The following is a 17849-nucleotide window of genomic DNA, read 5'->3' as shown; positions in this document are numbered from 1 at the left end:
CCCAGCCCCCTCAAAAAAAAAACATTAGTTTGTTTTTTTTTCTAAAAAATTCAACTTCAAAATTTTATTTTTTCATCCCTACCCTCAACCCCCTACTCCCCTCCCCGCACCAAAAAAAAAATTCTACTTCAAAATTTAATTTTTTCATAAATCAAACACTAGAAAAATCTTTTCTGAAAAATATTTTCTACTCACCAACCAAAAATGAGAAAATAAGTCAAAATCCACTTGTTTTATCGAAAAACATTTTCCTTCATACCAAACACACCATTAATAGTTGTATTTGTAATAAAGTAAATATGGAGACGTTAAGTATTCCTTCTGTACAAATACTTGTCCATTATTGACTTTTCACACTTCTTAAGAAACTATAAATAAAAGGATAATTTTACAATATCACCATTTGAATATAATAAGTACAATATTTAGAAATATGTAATAGAGAAATGCCTATAATTAATGATAAAAGTAAATTAGGAATTAAGTGTAAAATCATCCATTGATTTCATAAAGTGGACAAATATTGTTGGACATCCCAAATAGTATAGTGGACAACTATTATTGGACGGAGAGGGTACTATTTAAATTTTGTACTCATGTCCAAATCAATTGAAAGTTGTTTGTTTGTGTGTTCTTATCCAATCGTATGCTTATTCATTGCATGTTTATCCAATCGTATGCTTATTCAACTATAAGTTTATTTCAATAAAATTTGTAATGAATATTTTCAATATAGTGTATTTATAGCATTCCTCCTTTAATGTTCATTTAATAGATAATGTGTTTTAGTAAATCATGAGTTGAACAGAACCAAGGTAAGTGTTGTTTCTTACTCCTTTTCAAGCTTAAGTGTCGTTTAGCATTCCAATTCACATACTCGTACATTCAATGTACTGATGCCGACCTGCATCGTATCATGATGCAGACGCAGGTAACGGGGATCGACATCAAGCACACCGTTGATCCAGCTGAGCACCCATAGTCAGTTGGTGAGCCTCCTTGCATCCGGAAGACATCTTTTATTTCTTTCTAGTTAGTTCAATAGAATGTTGTGGGGTTTTTTCCAACATTCATCTCAGTTAGTTTAGAGGCTTTATAGACAGTAGTTCAATAATCTTTACCTTTTTATTCTTATGTTAAAGAATTGGATTGCCATTTTGGCCATGTTAAATGTTTAAATCTTTAAAGACATTCCCAACTATTTTGTTATGCAGTTGAGATAAGTTCTTTTATCATTATAGGTCTAATTGTTGTCTTCCGCTAAGTTAAGTAAGTCAGGTCAACGGTTCTCTCGACGCCAACAATGGTCACCGAGTGCCAGTCCCGCCTAGGGTGTAGGCTCGAGGTGTGACACCACTGTTGAATTCTTCTCATTGTTGTAATCGTTATGGACTTTGAGATCAAGAAGTACTCAAATAGAGGGTAATTTTGTGTTTTCAATTGAGAATCTTCCATAATTTTTTCTTTCATCTTTGTTGTGTTTGTGATGACTTCATGAGATTCTTATGTGGCTAACGATATGCTAGAAACTTTAGAAGAACATGAATTATTCATTGCAAAAGCATCCATTTCCCCACTACACTGATATTTATGTTCTTGAAATATACTGGAGATAAGAATGAAGAGAATGGATCAATTAAATAGACAGTGTTGAAAATACAAAATTCTTCAAATATGCAAAAGTATGTAATGTATGGAACATGCAAATACAAAATCCTTCAAATATGGAAAATTTTTTAATGTATGGTGTTCCAGATGTAAAAATTTAAGCAATCAAATCATAGTTCTAGTAGAGGATCATATCAACTTGCTATAAAATCTAATTCCATCAATTTATTACAAAAGATGGTAAGATGAAGTCGAAAACATATGGAAAGAAGTACTAGGAAATTAATAATTAATGAGACCCAAAATAAATGATAAGAAATATTAGAAAAATTAATAATTAAGAAATCATGGTGTCTTATAATTTATGGTAAGATGAGGTGGATATATAATAAACTGTAAGATGTATTAGGAAATTTAATAATTAAGTAGGCGTACAATATGTCGTAATAAGTATTAGGAGAATTAATAACACTCTTTTTGGATCATTGTTACCCGTTGTATTGTATTGTATCATTATCATACCTACGGTGTTTGTTTTGATGTTACTTCAAATGAATTGTATTATGTTGTTAAATTTCGTTGTTACATAAAAATGAAACCCCCCATTTTATGAAACAACCGATTTGGTGTGTTTTCGTTGTTACTTAATTTCTTTCTCCAAGTATATCCTCACATAATATTTTGTAACATTGTTTTACCCTTTACCCTATATTATTTAATTCTAGTTATCAAACCTCTTCCCCTGGAATAATTATGGTTATTTTAGTAAATATATAAATTACAAAACAGTATGACACAGTCAAAACAAACAATAAAAATGTTATTAAACAACAACAAACAATACAATCTAACCAAACTTTTTATCTACCATACAGTACAATACAATAGAGTACAATACTGTCACGCCCTGAGCCTACACACTGGACGTGGCCGACAACCGAAGACCATTGCTACCCTCGAGCGGACCCTTGTCCTGGCTTACTTAACTCAACAGAAGACTTAACTCAATAAAACAATGTTAGTTAATAACTGCAAGAATGATAAGTTGGTCAAAATGACACTTAAGTCTCATAACAAAATATCTGCAATACAACGATGAAAGACGTAAAACTAACTGTGTGACTATCTATGAAGCCTCTATAATACTAAGATGGATGTTGGAACAGACCCCACAACATCCTATAAAAGAAAAAGAAAAACTAAAAGTGAAATAAAGTGTCCTCCGGGATGCAAGGAGGCTCACTATGACAGTGAGTGCTCAACTAAACCAACGAGGCGCTGGATGATGCTGATCCTAGTTACCTGCGTCTGTATCATAAGAAGATGCATGCTAACTGGAATCAATACATTGAATGTACTAGTATGCGAGTTGGAATGCTATCAACAACTTAAGCTTGAAAAAGAGTAAGAAGGAACACTTACCTTGACTTTGCTCAACTCATGAATAACTTGACTTAATATAAAGCAATAAGACAGACGCACTATATAAAATCTTGTAAAATAATGAAAACACTAGTTCGTTAAAGAAATGTGCAAAAACAAACTCAACTTTAGTCATATATGAAGTAATATAGTTTCTGTGGGAGATTCTCTAACCGACATCCATCACTATGACCCTAAGTGATGGTACTACGTCTTACGTCATATTGCAAGAGGACCGTCCTATATCTTGCCATCAATATAGAACCTGAACTACTAAGTTGATCCACTAGTTTATGTTAAAAAGCACTAAGGAATCATTTAAAAAGTATGACCCTTCTTCTATCCATTTTGGCTACATGGTTTATGGAGGCTTGAGTTAATATGAACTTGCGTCCCCATATAAGTGCTCAATACTACTCCAAAAAATACTTAGCTCATATGTTTTTAAAACAACTTCTTCTCTAGTTTGAGGTAATTGCTCAAACTTAGCTTTAAAAAGTCTGTTGGAAATCATAGTTTCATCTTTACTAAAACTAGCCAAAGGGCTCTGTTGGAAGTCTCAACTTCCTTTCTTTCTCAAAATGTGAAAACATTTGTACTCTTAGAGAATACTTAGTTCCCTTATAACTTTTGAGAAATGAACTCAACTCTTTACTCCTTGCTTAACTTGCAACTTAACTCTTAAGGAATACTTAGTTCCCTTATAACTTTTGAGAAATGAACTCAACTCTTTACTCTTTGCTTAGCTTGCAACTTGAGTCTTAAAACAAAGTTAAAACTTTTGTTAAAGATTCTTGAAAACTTCAAGAACTTGCTATGACTTAATCTTAGCTTTTGGACTTGACTCAACTTTCCTTGAATTGGATTATGGATTCAAGAATCATGATCTCATGTTTATGGATGATTTCATAATGTTTAGATGTACCTTAGAGTGGAATCAACTAACAAATATGGGTACAACACTTAGGAACTAGTACGAAAAGTTGGTGAAAGAATGAGGTGAACTGGCGTCCTTGGCGCTCTGAGAGGCGTGGGGCACCATGCCCCAAACTTCAGAGGCCAGGTTGGGGCGCTCTGGCTGGCGTGGCACCTCAAGGCCCTGCGAATAGATATTGTCCTGTGGGGCTATGGCTGGTGCGGCACCCCAAGGCCCTATGGACATGCGTACTCGACTTTACTCCTCCATTTTTCATCTCTAAACCCTCTAAACTTACATGGTTCTTTCCCCAAACACTTAGGATCATTATTACCCTCAATACCCAATATATTTAACTTAAAAAGACAACCCAGAAACACGAATCAAATCAACACCAGGCATTCAACAACTCAACAAACAAGAATTCAACAATGTTCTTCAAGAACTTCACTTTTTATCATTCAAACAACTCGAAAGTCAATTAATTGAAACAAGTATGATGTGTGGGTGAACTGACCTAACACTAAAAGATCTCAGATACCTTCATAGGGATCACCCCCGACGAATTCCACTCGCAAAGTTTGACGTTTTTGGCGAATTCTTGATTTCTCTCATTTTCTTTCTTCTTTTATCTCTTCTCCAAGACCTAACCGTAAATCTAGCTTTTCCAAACCGATCTAAGACTTTATTTTACCCCAATAAACCCCTAAAATGAAATAGGAAAATAATTGGTGAAATTACTAGTTTGCCCTTCCCTAAATCCAGATTGGGACTTTCGTCAATCCAACAACCCAACTTTCGAAATGCATAAATCACTCATAAAATATTGAAATAGTGAAAACTCGGCAGCGTTAAAAAGATAATTTCAAGATATTTCCACCCATATTCAGAAGCACCTCTAACTCATCCTGAGCTAGGAGTTATGACTGTTTGAAAATGACCAAAATTCACTTTTTTAACTTACAAATATTTTCCATTTTTTCCCTTTTCTTTCCAAAAGGATTATTTTTAGTTTCTTAGCTTATTCGTAGCTATTTCAAGTTGCGAGATGTTACAAATACGATACAGTACGTGATGCAACAATGGGTAACAATGATCTAAAGAGAGTGTTAAGGAGTCCTAAAATATATGGTAAAAGAAAATATATTTCAAAAATTGAGAAATTCAAAAAGTACATGGTAAGAGAAAAATCATTGGGTAAGAGTTCGAAGATTTTGCAACCGACTTTAATTGTAGGTTCTTTGCACTTATATCACGTGCATACTTTAGGAGGTGAAGGGATCAAATACGTATGGTTATTTAGGTAACTTAAATAATATAATCACATATTTATACTAGTTATTTAGGATATGTTAATTGGCATTTTCATAAATACTATGAACTATAAGTTAGCCATCATGGTGCCTACTACAACCCCCCCCCCACACAATTAGGCAAGCAAAAACTCAAAGCAACTGAGTAAATAACTAGAAAGAAATAAGTAGAATATAGAGAACTATTATAAGGCTCATAGCATAGATATGTAATTATGATATAAAATATAAAAATAAGACCAAAAAGTGACTGAGAAAGACAACTATATAAAAGAACCAACCCTGACCCTAGTGTCATTGGTACAAAGCTATATACATCAAGTCCATTTGAAACAACATAGAAAAGTATAAACATGTATAAAAGAAGGAACACAAAAGTCTCCAGACACCAAAATCTCACCAAGAACCAAATTTACAACAACCATGGGAGATCCAACTCTAGATGAACAGGTTCCTCCCATGCTTAGCGAACTGATTAACGAAGCACCACTTAGTGTCTAAATATAGTGGCATTGTCAGTTCTTCATATCCATTAATCATGGTCCATAGTTGGTTCTAACAAGTTCTTGTCACAACACAAACATGAATGTAATGAAACCTGTGTTTTCCCACCAAGAAAAGTCAGCCTCAACCTAAAAAAATGAAAGAAAAATGGAAAGCAATAAAGATAAGAACAAGATAAAGCGGAAAAACTTATTCTTCTACTGAAACACCCAAAATCTGATTGAAACCTGTACAAGCCACTAAATACATAAGTGTGTAGTTAAGAAATAAGTACAAGTCTCACTATTTGTGTCTCAAACAGAACAAAGTGTAAAAAAAGGAAAAATAGGGCCCGCCNGAGAAATATAATAGGTCTCATAGCATAGATATGTAATTACGATATAAAATATATAAATTGGACCAAAAAGTGACTGAGAAAGACAACTATATAAAGGAACCAATACCGGACCTGGTGTCATTGGTACAAAGCTATATACATCAAGTCCATTTGAAACAAGATAGAAAAGTATAAACATGTATAAAAGAAGGAACACAAAAGTCTCCGGACACCAAGAGCTCACTACGATCTAAATTTACAACGGCCATGGGAGATCCAACTCTAGGATGAACAAGTTGCATCTCCTCCCATGCTTAGCAAATTGATTAATGAAGCACCACTTTTGCGTCTAAGGATAGCATCATTGTTAGTGCTTCATATCCATTACATCATGAGCCACATTAGGTTCTAACAAGTTCCTGTCACAACCCAAATATGGATGTGATGAAACTTGTGTTTTTCCACCAAGACCAGTCAACTTCAACCCAATAAAAATGAAAGAAAAATGGGAAACAGTAAATATAAGAACAAGATAAAGCGGAAGAACTTATTCTTCTACTAAAATCCCCAAAATTTGGTTGTCACATGTACAAGCTACTAATTACATAAGTGTATAATTAAGAAATAAATACAAGTCTCAACATTTTCTCTCAAACATAACAAAGTATAAGAAAAGGAAAAAGAGGGCCCACTAAATGAAAACAACTACCTCTTCAAGTCCTTGACGAATCTCGAGATCAATAGAAGGAGAAAGATATCACAAGAGTCCGCAGTTAAAACCTATACAAGTGTATACGCAAGGGTGAGTACCAGAAAAATGGTAACCAACAAGCAACTTAATGAGCTAACAACTAGTTAGAAATGGAATATCCCTTACCCTCCAACCAAACCTCCTCAAACTACAACCTGCACAGAGATTAGCCCAACCTAGCAAAATACACGACTCACAGACCCAATGTTCAATGTTCAAGCTTCACAAATCAAAAATCGATTAAGTCAAATGACTCTATCTCATTTACGATTAGCTCACTCACACATAACACACATATATCAATTTCAATTCACGAATAAGTAACACATATAAGCATTAAGTGTATCAAGTCATAATGATCATCACTAGCCGAAACTATTTCTCATCGACTTTATAAAACTATCAGGAAAAGACCTCGACATTGGAAACACTCACATGCAACGACCTTGACATATTAACACTCACCGGCAAAGACCTCGACATTATAAACACTTGTCGGCAAAGATCTCTACATAATAACACTCACCAACAAAGACCTCGACATAAAACACTCATCACATGTCTCATCACTGTGTTTAATGATCAAAGCACATAAGCAATATTACACAACCTCAAATAGAAAACAATTTCAACAATTCAAGTCCACATTCATGCTTTCAAGCATTTTATAAATCAATAAGGGTTACATTAAGGCAATTCACATCATCATATCAACACATAGCCTTCCCCATTTCAATCCCTCTTTATTTATTTAGATATAGAAAGTGGACAATTTAAACCCTTTACCTCATTCCCGTTACTCCCAACACACAATCAACAAAGGAAGCATACAAATTCAAACTAGAATACAAGATTTAGGAAGTCACTTGGCCTAAATCAATCAAAAATCACTCTAGTAGTTTAATCTTCCCCTTCCGAACCACTTCCAAAGCCACATAATCTATAATATACATTTATTTACAATAAAATTCCAGAAACAACAATAAACATATCATATTCTTGAAAGGTAGTTAATTGACACAAAACCCAACTCTAAATTAAGGTTTGACTCTGGAAAAACAATACTTGAAAATATTACTCAAGGTTTTAGAATCTCATTAGGGAAAATAATTTGAGAATAGAACTTGAAATCAGTTCACAAACTCTATTTAGTTAGGAACTTGGTTTTCTGAAAAACCTCATTATTTACCAATCAAAACCTCATATTTTGATGTTAAAACTCATAATTAAACAAAGAATTTCTAAGGAAAATAATAGCAGAGGCCATGGAGTCAGAATTTTTACCTAGAAATTTAACTTACAAAAGGGAAACATACTGAAAAGTCAAGAGAATATATGTTCTGCTATATACATATAAAATAATTCTCTTATGTATATAACTAGAGGAATGCTCGCGCTATAGAATTGATTAAGATATAACTAAATAGCTATTGGTTTCATTTTGTAAAATGAAAATTAGTCAGTCGTTGTTTTATTCCAATCTAAGTACTTGAAAGTAAAACTGAAAGTGCGCCAAATCCTAAGAATTTAAAAACTATGTCTTCATAGATGCATAACATGGGTCTTTTATTTCTCTGAGTAATTCTTATAAAGAGATATCATAAGAAAATATATTTCTTTTTTGAGGAAAAGAGTAAACAACCCTCGGGGAGTGGCCTTTAGAGTATAAGACTCATGGAGTACAAAAGGAGTCACTTATTATTATTTGGACAAGTAAAAAGCACTAAGTGGGCACACTTTTGATGTTGACAAATGACAATCAAGTTATACATTGTGACAATTAAAACAAAATTAAGTTAATTTGTATGACTTCCTAATAGAGTGGTATACAACAACAATAATATTACCAGTGTAATCTCAAAAGCAGAGTTGGGAGAGGGTGATGTGTACACAGACTTACCCCTATATTGTGAAGGTAGAAAGGTCGTTATTCGATTCTTGTGTGCGAAGGGAAGATGGTGATGCGATGGGGTTGATGAGAGATGGATTTGATTGCTCTTCTTGCAGATATGATCAACATATATTATGGTTTAGTTAAGAGATAAAATAAAACTTAATATTGGAGTTTGGTCAAATATTTGTCGGGACATAGTCCGTGCTACTCTTCTTCTTAAATTTGTTTGTGGGTGATAGACTGAAAATTGCACGATTGCTTTCCTGGCCAAAGCTTGGGGATGCAAGGAGTCATTAATCAAAAACCTTCCGTTAGAAAATACAAGATAAGATATATTTTCTAACGGAAGGTGTTTGATTAATGGACTTCTTGGGACCCCAAGCTTTGGCAAGGAAAGCAATCATGCAATTGTCAAAGTCTTCGATGTCACAATACTATTGAAGGTAATAAATTTCAACTTCAAGAGTTTTCAAGTGGGGTTAAACCTCTATTCAGAAATAAGGTTTGACACGTCATAGATCAATACAAAAACAATCGAATTTACGTCTCAATCCAAATCGTCTTCGTTCGCTTATATTGTTTGAAATCTTGCTTCCCTTTTTGAGTTTAATATGCTTGTTTCTAATAGTAATCTCATGGGTTTGAATATAGTAATTCTTGTTAAAACAAATGTAAAATTACTATTTAGGCTTATTAAAGTCTAGTTATAATAAGATAGAAAAAGAAAAAGGTGACACATCTCTCTGGTTTAACATGAAGCTTCAAATTTCCAAAAAATAAAATGGAACAAAATGATGAAAAGAATAATTTAATGAATTCATCCGGAATTTCTGAAATAATACCATAGTAACTAATAGAAACAAAGCACAAATAAATTAAACCTCCACAAAATAACAAAATAATTCAAAGCAAGCTACAAACTAACATTAAAGCCTTAGATCTAAATCAAGCTCCTCTTCATCTTCACTATTCTTTTCTGAATCCCCCTCTTCCAATTTAAAATGCATGTTATTATTTCCACTAAGATTATCATCAGTGGTTACCAATGAATCTTTTATATGTAAACCCTCTGCACTATTTTTGCTCTTAAAATTAAGGAAACTTTCCAACGCATCAACTTTAGTTCCAACCATATCAATGTTGTTATTTTCTAGGATATTTTTTGTACGAAAAAATGATGAGCTTGATGATTATGACCACTTCTCAGAGATAAATTCATAATTATATTCTGAAAAAAATTGTTGTGTCTGATAAAAAGTTGGGTTATGAATGACATCAGAATCTACTTTAATTCCAAATGAGGATTGATTGGTAAAAGAACTGTGAAATGGCATGTGTGAGTTGAAATTTGAGTAGAGGTAATAGTAAGGATGATCATTGGGAGGGCCAAAATGGTGAACAACATCAACAAGTTTCTTTTTACTTTTAGACAATGCCCTCTCTTGTTTGTGAGCATTTTGGTATCCCCCCAGGGCTTGCTTAGTGGAAAATTCTTTCTTGCAAAAACTGCAAGAGAAAATCTTAGCTTTTGAGGAATGCCTTTGCTTGGGAGTTGCCTCATTTGAAGACTCACTAGCATGAGTCGGTGTTAAATTCTTCTCATTGTTATAATCATCTTGGACTTTGAGATCCAGAAGTACTTTACCAGAGGATAATTCATGTGGCTTCAAGTGAGAATCTTCCATAATTTTTTCTTTCATATTCATTGTGTTTGTGATGACTTCATGAGATTTCTTTGTGGCTGACGATATGCAAGAAGCTTTAGAAGAACATGAATTTTTCATTGCAAAAGCATTCATTTCCCCACTATACTAATATTGATGTTCCTGTAATTTACTTGAGATAAGAATGAAGAGAATGGATCTATTCAATAGACAATATAGAAAATACAAAATCCTTCAAATATGGAAATTTATTTAATGTATGGTGTTCCAGATGTAAATATTTGAGCAACCAAATCATAGTTCTAGTAGAGGATCATGTATACTCTCTAGAAAATCTAATTCCATCACTTAATTTCAAAAGATGGTAAGATGAAGTGGGAATGGGCAAGAAGTATAAGGAAATCAATAATTATAGAGACCCAAAATAAATGAAGGAATATAAGGAAAATTAATAATTAAGAAATCATGTTGTCCTATAATTTATGGTAAGATGAGTTGGATATATAATAAATGGTAAGATGTATTAGGATATTTAATAATTAAGTAGTCATAAAATATATCGTAACAAGTACTAGGAAAACTATTGATTACACTCTATTTGGATCATTTTACCCATTGTATTGTATTGTATTATTATCATACTTTGTTTGTTTTGATTATTACTTAAAATGAATTGTATTGTGTTGTTAAATTTTGTTGTTACTTAACAATGAAAAACCCCATTTTATGAAACAACCGATTTGGTGTGTCCCCGTTGTTACTTGATTTCTTTTTCCAATTATATCCTCACAAATATTTCATAGCACGTTTTACCCTTTACCCTATATTATTTAATTCTAGTGAAACCTCATGCCATGGAATAACCATGGATATTTTAGTAAATATATGATTACAATTCAATACGATACGAAGCAAATCAAATAATAGAAATTCTATTAAACAACAAGAAACAATATAGTCTAGCCAATAATTGTATCTACCATACAGTAAAATATAATGTAGTACAATACGATACAATATATTATGAAACAATGGTCCAAAGAGACTGTTAAGGAGTCCTAAAATATATGGTAAAAGAAAATATATTTTAAAAATTAAGAAATTCAAAAAGTACATGGTAAGATAAAAAATATTGGGTAAGCGTTCAAAGAGTTTGCAATTGACCTTAATGGTAGGTTCTTTGCACTTATATCATGTGCTTACTTTAGGAGGTGAAGCGATCCAATACGTATGGTCATTTGGGTAACTTAAGTAATATAATCACATATTTATGCTGGTTATTTAGGATTTGTTAATGGGCATTTTCAGTAATACCATGAACCAAAAGTGAGCCATTATGGTGCCTACTACAAACCCCTCCCCCCTCCCAATAGGCAAGCAAAAACCCAAAGCAGATGACAATAAAAAACTAGAAAGAAATAAGCAGAATATAGAGAAATATAATGGTGCTCATAGCATAGATATGTAATTACATTATAAAATATACAAATCGGACAAAAAGTGACTGAGAAAGACAACTATATAAAGGAAAAATCCCGGCACGGGTGTTATTGGTACAAAGTTGTATACATCAAGTCCATTTGAAACAATATAGAAAAGAATAAACATGTACAAAAGAAGGAACACAAAAGTCTCTGAACACTAAGAGCTCACCACAATCCAAATTTACAACAGCCACGGGAGTTCCAACTCTAAGATGAACAGGTTGCATCTCCTCCCATGCTTAGCAAACTGATTAACGAACCACCACTTTTGCGTCTAAGGATAGTGGCAGTAACATTTCACAACTAGAAAGAATTAGAAAGGAAAGTATAAGGAAATCTGGAAATTTTTAAGTAAAAACTGAGTTTTTGGTCAACTTCAAACAACAATAACTCCTAAATCAGGAGGAGTTAGGTGTAATTCCAAATATGGTTGGAAAATCCTTTGGAATGATATTTCCAACGTCCTTTGAGTGAGTCACGACCTTTGGAAGTTGGGCTGTTGGAGTTAAGGAAATGTCCAAATCCGGATTTTAAAGGGGTAGTTTGGTCTTTCGCTTACCCTATTAATTTATTTGGTTTTGGTAATTAAGTTAGGGGTCTAAGTTGAACTAGATCAGTTTTCACTTTTATCAAAAGAGTTAGGGTTTTGAGAGATGGGGAGAAAAGAGGATAAAGGAGAAAAGCGTTCAAGATTTGCCAAGATCGTCGAAGTCACTTGTGGATTTCATTGGAGATGATCCCCTAAAAAAGTATATGGGTATCTCATAACGTTGGGTTCAATCTCCAACGTTCCAAGCATGTTTGATTCAACGTAATTTCCTCCAAAAAAGATTGGATTTTGAATGTTCTTGAATTGCTTTCGTTCTTGAATATGAGTTGAAGTTTATGAACTTCTTGAGGTAGAAAGTGTATTTTCTTGAGTTAATTGGGTTAGATCCTTGTGCATATGATGTGGGTACATAAATCTAGAGTATATTTGATAAAAGAAATCGAATTAGAATGATTTAAGATATGAAAATTAGAGAAAAGTTCGCTAGGCCTCATCTGGGGGAAAGAAGGCGCGGCGCACCCCATCTGCGCCAAAGGACCTGGGGCGGGGCGCCTTCAGTGCACCCAAATGAGGCCTCTGAACTTTGGGGCGGGCACAACGTTTTTCACCCAGTTTTTGTACTTCAGTCTGATTAAGCCTTTTTAAAGTGTTTTAACACTTTCTACTGATTCTAACTTCTCTAAATGACTTCTAAACATATAGAAATCATCCAGAAACATGAAAAATTACAATCTTGAATCCATAACTTCAAATTCAAGGAAAGTTAAGAGTCTTAGAGTCTTTTCAAGAAGTCTTTTACAAATGCTTTTAACTTTGTTTTAAGACCTAATGATCAAGTTGAGTAAAGAGTAAGGATAACGAAAAGAAGTTCATTTCAAGTTCATAAGTCTTCTACAAAAGTTTTAACTTCGTTTCAAGACTTAAGTTCGAGTTTAGTTTAGAGTAAAGTGAAGTCTTTTCTTTAAAGAAGTATATGGGGACTAAGTATTCTCAAAGAAGTATAAAATGTTTTTACATTTAAATAAGGATGAAAATTGAGATTTCCAAAGAGCCTCCGGGCTTGTTTTTAGAAAAGAGTAATAGCTTTATAAATAAAGCAAGCAGGGAAACTAAGATTTCCAAAATAACCTTTCAGCTAAGTTTGTAGAACTAATATTAAAGTACAGAAGTAAGTATGTTTTAGAAACATAAGAGCTAATATAATGATACTTTTGGGAGTAGTATTGAGCACGGATATGGGAGAGAGTTTAGATAACTCCCAACCCTCATAAACCATGTAGCCACCATGGGTAGGAAAGAGTCGTACTTCTTGGATGATTCCTTTAGTGCTTTTTAGCATAGACCAGTAGATCCACTTAGTAGTCCAGGTTCTATACCAATGGAAAGGTATAGGACGGTCCTGGAAGCATTAGGCAAAATGTTGTATCATCACTATACCTATTAAGTGATGGTTGGTTAGAGAAACTCCCACAGAACTTAAATATATTTTATATACAAAGTTATTTACATTTTTACATACATCTCAGAGTTATATTGTATTATTTCATACATAAAGAATTGACATCATGTTTTTAAACAACTTTTCTTTAAATTGCACTTATTTTAAATTGTTATATATTGAAATGAGTTCCGTCTTGTAGAGTTGAGTTAAGCCAGGTAAGTTCTCCAGATTCTTCTTTCATGCCTATGTTAGTACTGTTTAGCATTCTAACTCGCATACTCGTACATTTTACGTGTTGATGCCAGTTGACCTGCATCTTATGATGATGCAGACGCAGGTAACGAGAATCGGTATTTAGCGCATTGTTGATCGAGTTGAGCAGTCCAGAGTAAGTGGTGAGTCTCCTTGCATTCTGAATGACTCTTTTCTTTCTTTATAGTTTAGTCATTAGGATGTTATGGGGCTTGTCCCAACATCCATCTCAGTTTTAGAGGATTCATAGATAGACGGTCAGATTTTAGTCCTTTGACTCTTTCATTATTATTTCTTATTATTAAGACTTGGGTTGCTATTTTAAGCCAAGTTGAATGTTTCAGCTTTAAACATCCTTAGTTATGACATCCTTTTCAGTTTAGTTATGTTTATTGATATGATTATTGTCCTACGCTAAGTTAAGTAAGCCAGGTCAGGGGTCCGCTCGAGGCCAACAATGGTCACCGAGTGCCGGCCACACCCAGGGTGTGGACTTGAGGCATGACAACGACATTGTCAGTGCTTCATATCCATTACATCATGTGCCAAAGTTGGTTCAAACAAGTTCTTGACAAAACCTATGAAGAAACCTGTATTTTCTCACCTAGACAAGTCATCCTCAACCCAACAAAAATGAAAGAAAAATGGAAAACAGTAAAGACAAGAACAAGATAAAGTGGGAAAACTTAGTCTTCAACTTAAACCCAAAATCTGGTTGTCACATGTAGAAATCACTAAATACATATCTGTATAATTAGAAATAAATACAAATCTGAATATTTGTGTCTCAACAGAACAAAGTTTAAGAAAAGGAAAAGAGGGCCCGCCGAATGACAACCAACTACCTCTTCTAAGTCCTTGACGAACCTCGAGATCAATAGAAGGAGAAAGCGATCACACGGGTCCAAAATCAGAACCTACACAAGTGTATACGCAAGGGTGTGTACCAATAATATGGTACCCAAAAACAAACGTAATGAACAAAACAATTAGGTAGAAATGGAATATCCATTACAGTCCAACCACACCTTCTCAAACTACAACCTGCATAGAAATTAGCCCAGCCTAGCAATTCCAAAATACACGACTCGCACGCCGAATATTCAAAGTTCAAACTTCACAAATCAACAATCGAACAAGCCAAATAGTCAATCTCAATGACAAGTAGCTTAGTCACACATAACACATACATCAATTTCAATTCACAAGTAACACGTAAGCATTGAGTGTATCAAGTCATAATGATCATCAATAGTCGAAACTATTTCCTGTCGGCTTTATAAAACTCTCCGACAAGGACCTCGGCATGGTAACACTCATATGAAAAGACATCGTCATAATAACACTCGCCGGAAAAGACTTTGATATAATAACACTCGCCGGAAAAGATCTATACATAATAACAATCACCGACAAAGACCTTGGCATAAGAACACTTGTCACATGTCTCATCACGGTGTTCGATGATCAAAGAACATAAAAAATATTACCCCACGTCGAAGAGATAACAATTTGCACAATTCAAGTTCACATTCATGCTTTCAAGCATTTCATCAATCAATCAATAAGGGTTACATGAAGGAAATTCACATCATCATGTTCAACGCTTATCATTTTTTTCATTTCGGCCCCTATTTTTCATTTAGATATAGCAAGTGGACAATTTAAATGCTTCACCTCATTTCCATTGCTCCTAACACACAATAAACAAAGGAAGCATACAAATTGAATCTAGAATACAAGATTTAGGAAGTCATTCAGCTTAAATCAATCAAAAATCACCCTAATAGTTTAGTCTTCTCTTTTTGAACCTTCCGAAGCCACACAATCTATAATAATCATGTATTTACAATAAAATTCCAGAAATAACAACACCCACATCAATCTTCTTGAAAGGTGAGTTAATCAACACAAAACCCAATTTTAAATCAAGGTTTGACTCTGGAAAAGCAATATTTTTAAAATATTGCTCAAGGTTTTAGGAAGTCATTAGGGAAAATAATTTCGAAATAGAACTTGGAATCAGTTCACAAACTCCATTATAGCTAAGAACTTGGGTTCATGAAAAACCTCATTATTTACCAATCAAAACCTCATATGTTGATGTTACCACTCATAATTAATAAAAGAAAAAGGAACGTTTAGGATCAGGAGAACTTACCCAACTGATCTAGAACAGAATTCCCATCAAAATTCGCCTCAAAAGGTTCCCCAAGTTCAAAAATGGTGAAATGAGGCTTAGACCCCGAAATGAGCAGCAAAACCCCTCTCAGGTATCGCTTAAGTAACCCTTGCAATAAACGTGTGCATCACTTAAGAGAAACTTCATCACAAAAGCAAAGGTCGCTTAAGTGAGATGCCCATCACTTAAGCGAAGGTCACTTAAGTTCCTTGACTTCGCAGAAGCGAAGGCTGCTGACACCAACAACTTCAGCCAAATTCCCAAACTTTGAAAGGACCCTAGGGATCTTTTAACAACCCCGCACAAAAATCAATTAAACTCGACGTTCTGAACATAATGGAATTGTGAAAACACAAATCCGAAGTCTCCTTGACCCGACATCCTTAAAAACTACAATAAGCTAACTCACACCTAAAAAGGCTAAAATAAACTTAGGGCCTCTCAAAATTAACCAAGAACTCACCTAGGCCTAAAATCATCCCCGAACCCAATAAAACTCTTGGAATATTGATCAAAGCATCTGAAACCCTGGATATCGACCAAAGTCAACCCCAATGATAAATTTCCACAAATTCACAACTTTGGATCTCAAATCCTAAAAAAGATTTGACATCAGAAGCTGAAAACTCTCACGGGTTAGACTTTACATTTTGAGACCGATGGAATTGACGAAATTCCTTTCCAACACTCGAAACTCCAAAAGACATGGAAAATTTCTTTGCTAAAAACTTGGCCTTTCAAACTCAAAACTTATCAAAAATCTAAACTTTTAACTCAAAGTTTAAAACTAACTTTTCAAACTCAATAAAAAATGTTTAGGTCGGCATCGGGACGGGAAAACGATAATTTCTACGAATAACCGAAAATGATTGACCAGATCATTATCTTTCTAATATTAAAATATTATTCATGACTTGGAGTTTCTGCATGCATGATGTGAAAATGGCCTTGGAATTGAAAGAAGTTGAAGAAAAATTCTTCAACCACAAATGGGACAAAGAACTATCATGCAAAACAGTAAAAATATAGGAAGATCAAGATAATTATTGTGGTAAATACACACCAAAGATACTAATTACCTAGACATTAATCTTGCAACCAACAATTTTAAAATCTAGAATACAAAGAAAGAAAGGATATTGTTGAATTGAAATGTAATCAATTAACTCAAAGAACCATTGAACATATTCTAAGAACTAAGTAAATGTATATTAGAATATCAAATATAATCCAATGGGAGAAGAGATACGAACTCATACATGAATCACCACACATAATAGTCACTCCAGGAAAGTTCAAGAGTATATAATATTACGGGACAAATCCTAACTCTTAGAGACAATAACATAAACTCATAATCCAAAACAATCTATCTTTATGAGAGACATAATAACCTATTTATACTAGGTTCAATTATTGGAGATATTAAAATAGATAACCTATGAAGGATTTCTAAGAAAAAGAATAGCAAGGTCCACGGAGTCAGAAGTCTTACCGAGAAATTTAACTTATAAAAAGGCAACATACTGAAAAGTCAAGAGAATAGATGTTG

General features: G+C 33.7%; 1 pseudogene; it reads right to left on the bottom strand.

Moving 5' to 3' along the window:
• Nucleotides 1–9650: 9650 nt before the first annotated feature.
• On the bottom strand, nt 9651–10523 carry LOC114074884 (annotated as a pseudogene).
• Between the last annotated feature and the right edge of the window lie 7326 nt (nt 10524–17849).

Source organism: Solanum pennellii, chromosome 11 (genome assembly GCF_001406875.1).
Source record: "Solanum pennellii chromosome 11, SPENNV200".
Classification (NCBI taxonomy): Eukaryota; Viridiplantae; Streptophyta; class Magnoliopsida; order Solanales; family Solanaceae; genus Solanum; species Solanum pennellii.
Note: the sequence above shows the minus strand (reverse complement) of the source record. Positions and strands in the feature narration are given on the sequence as shown.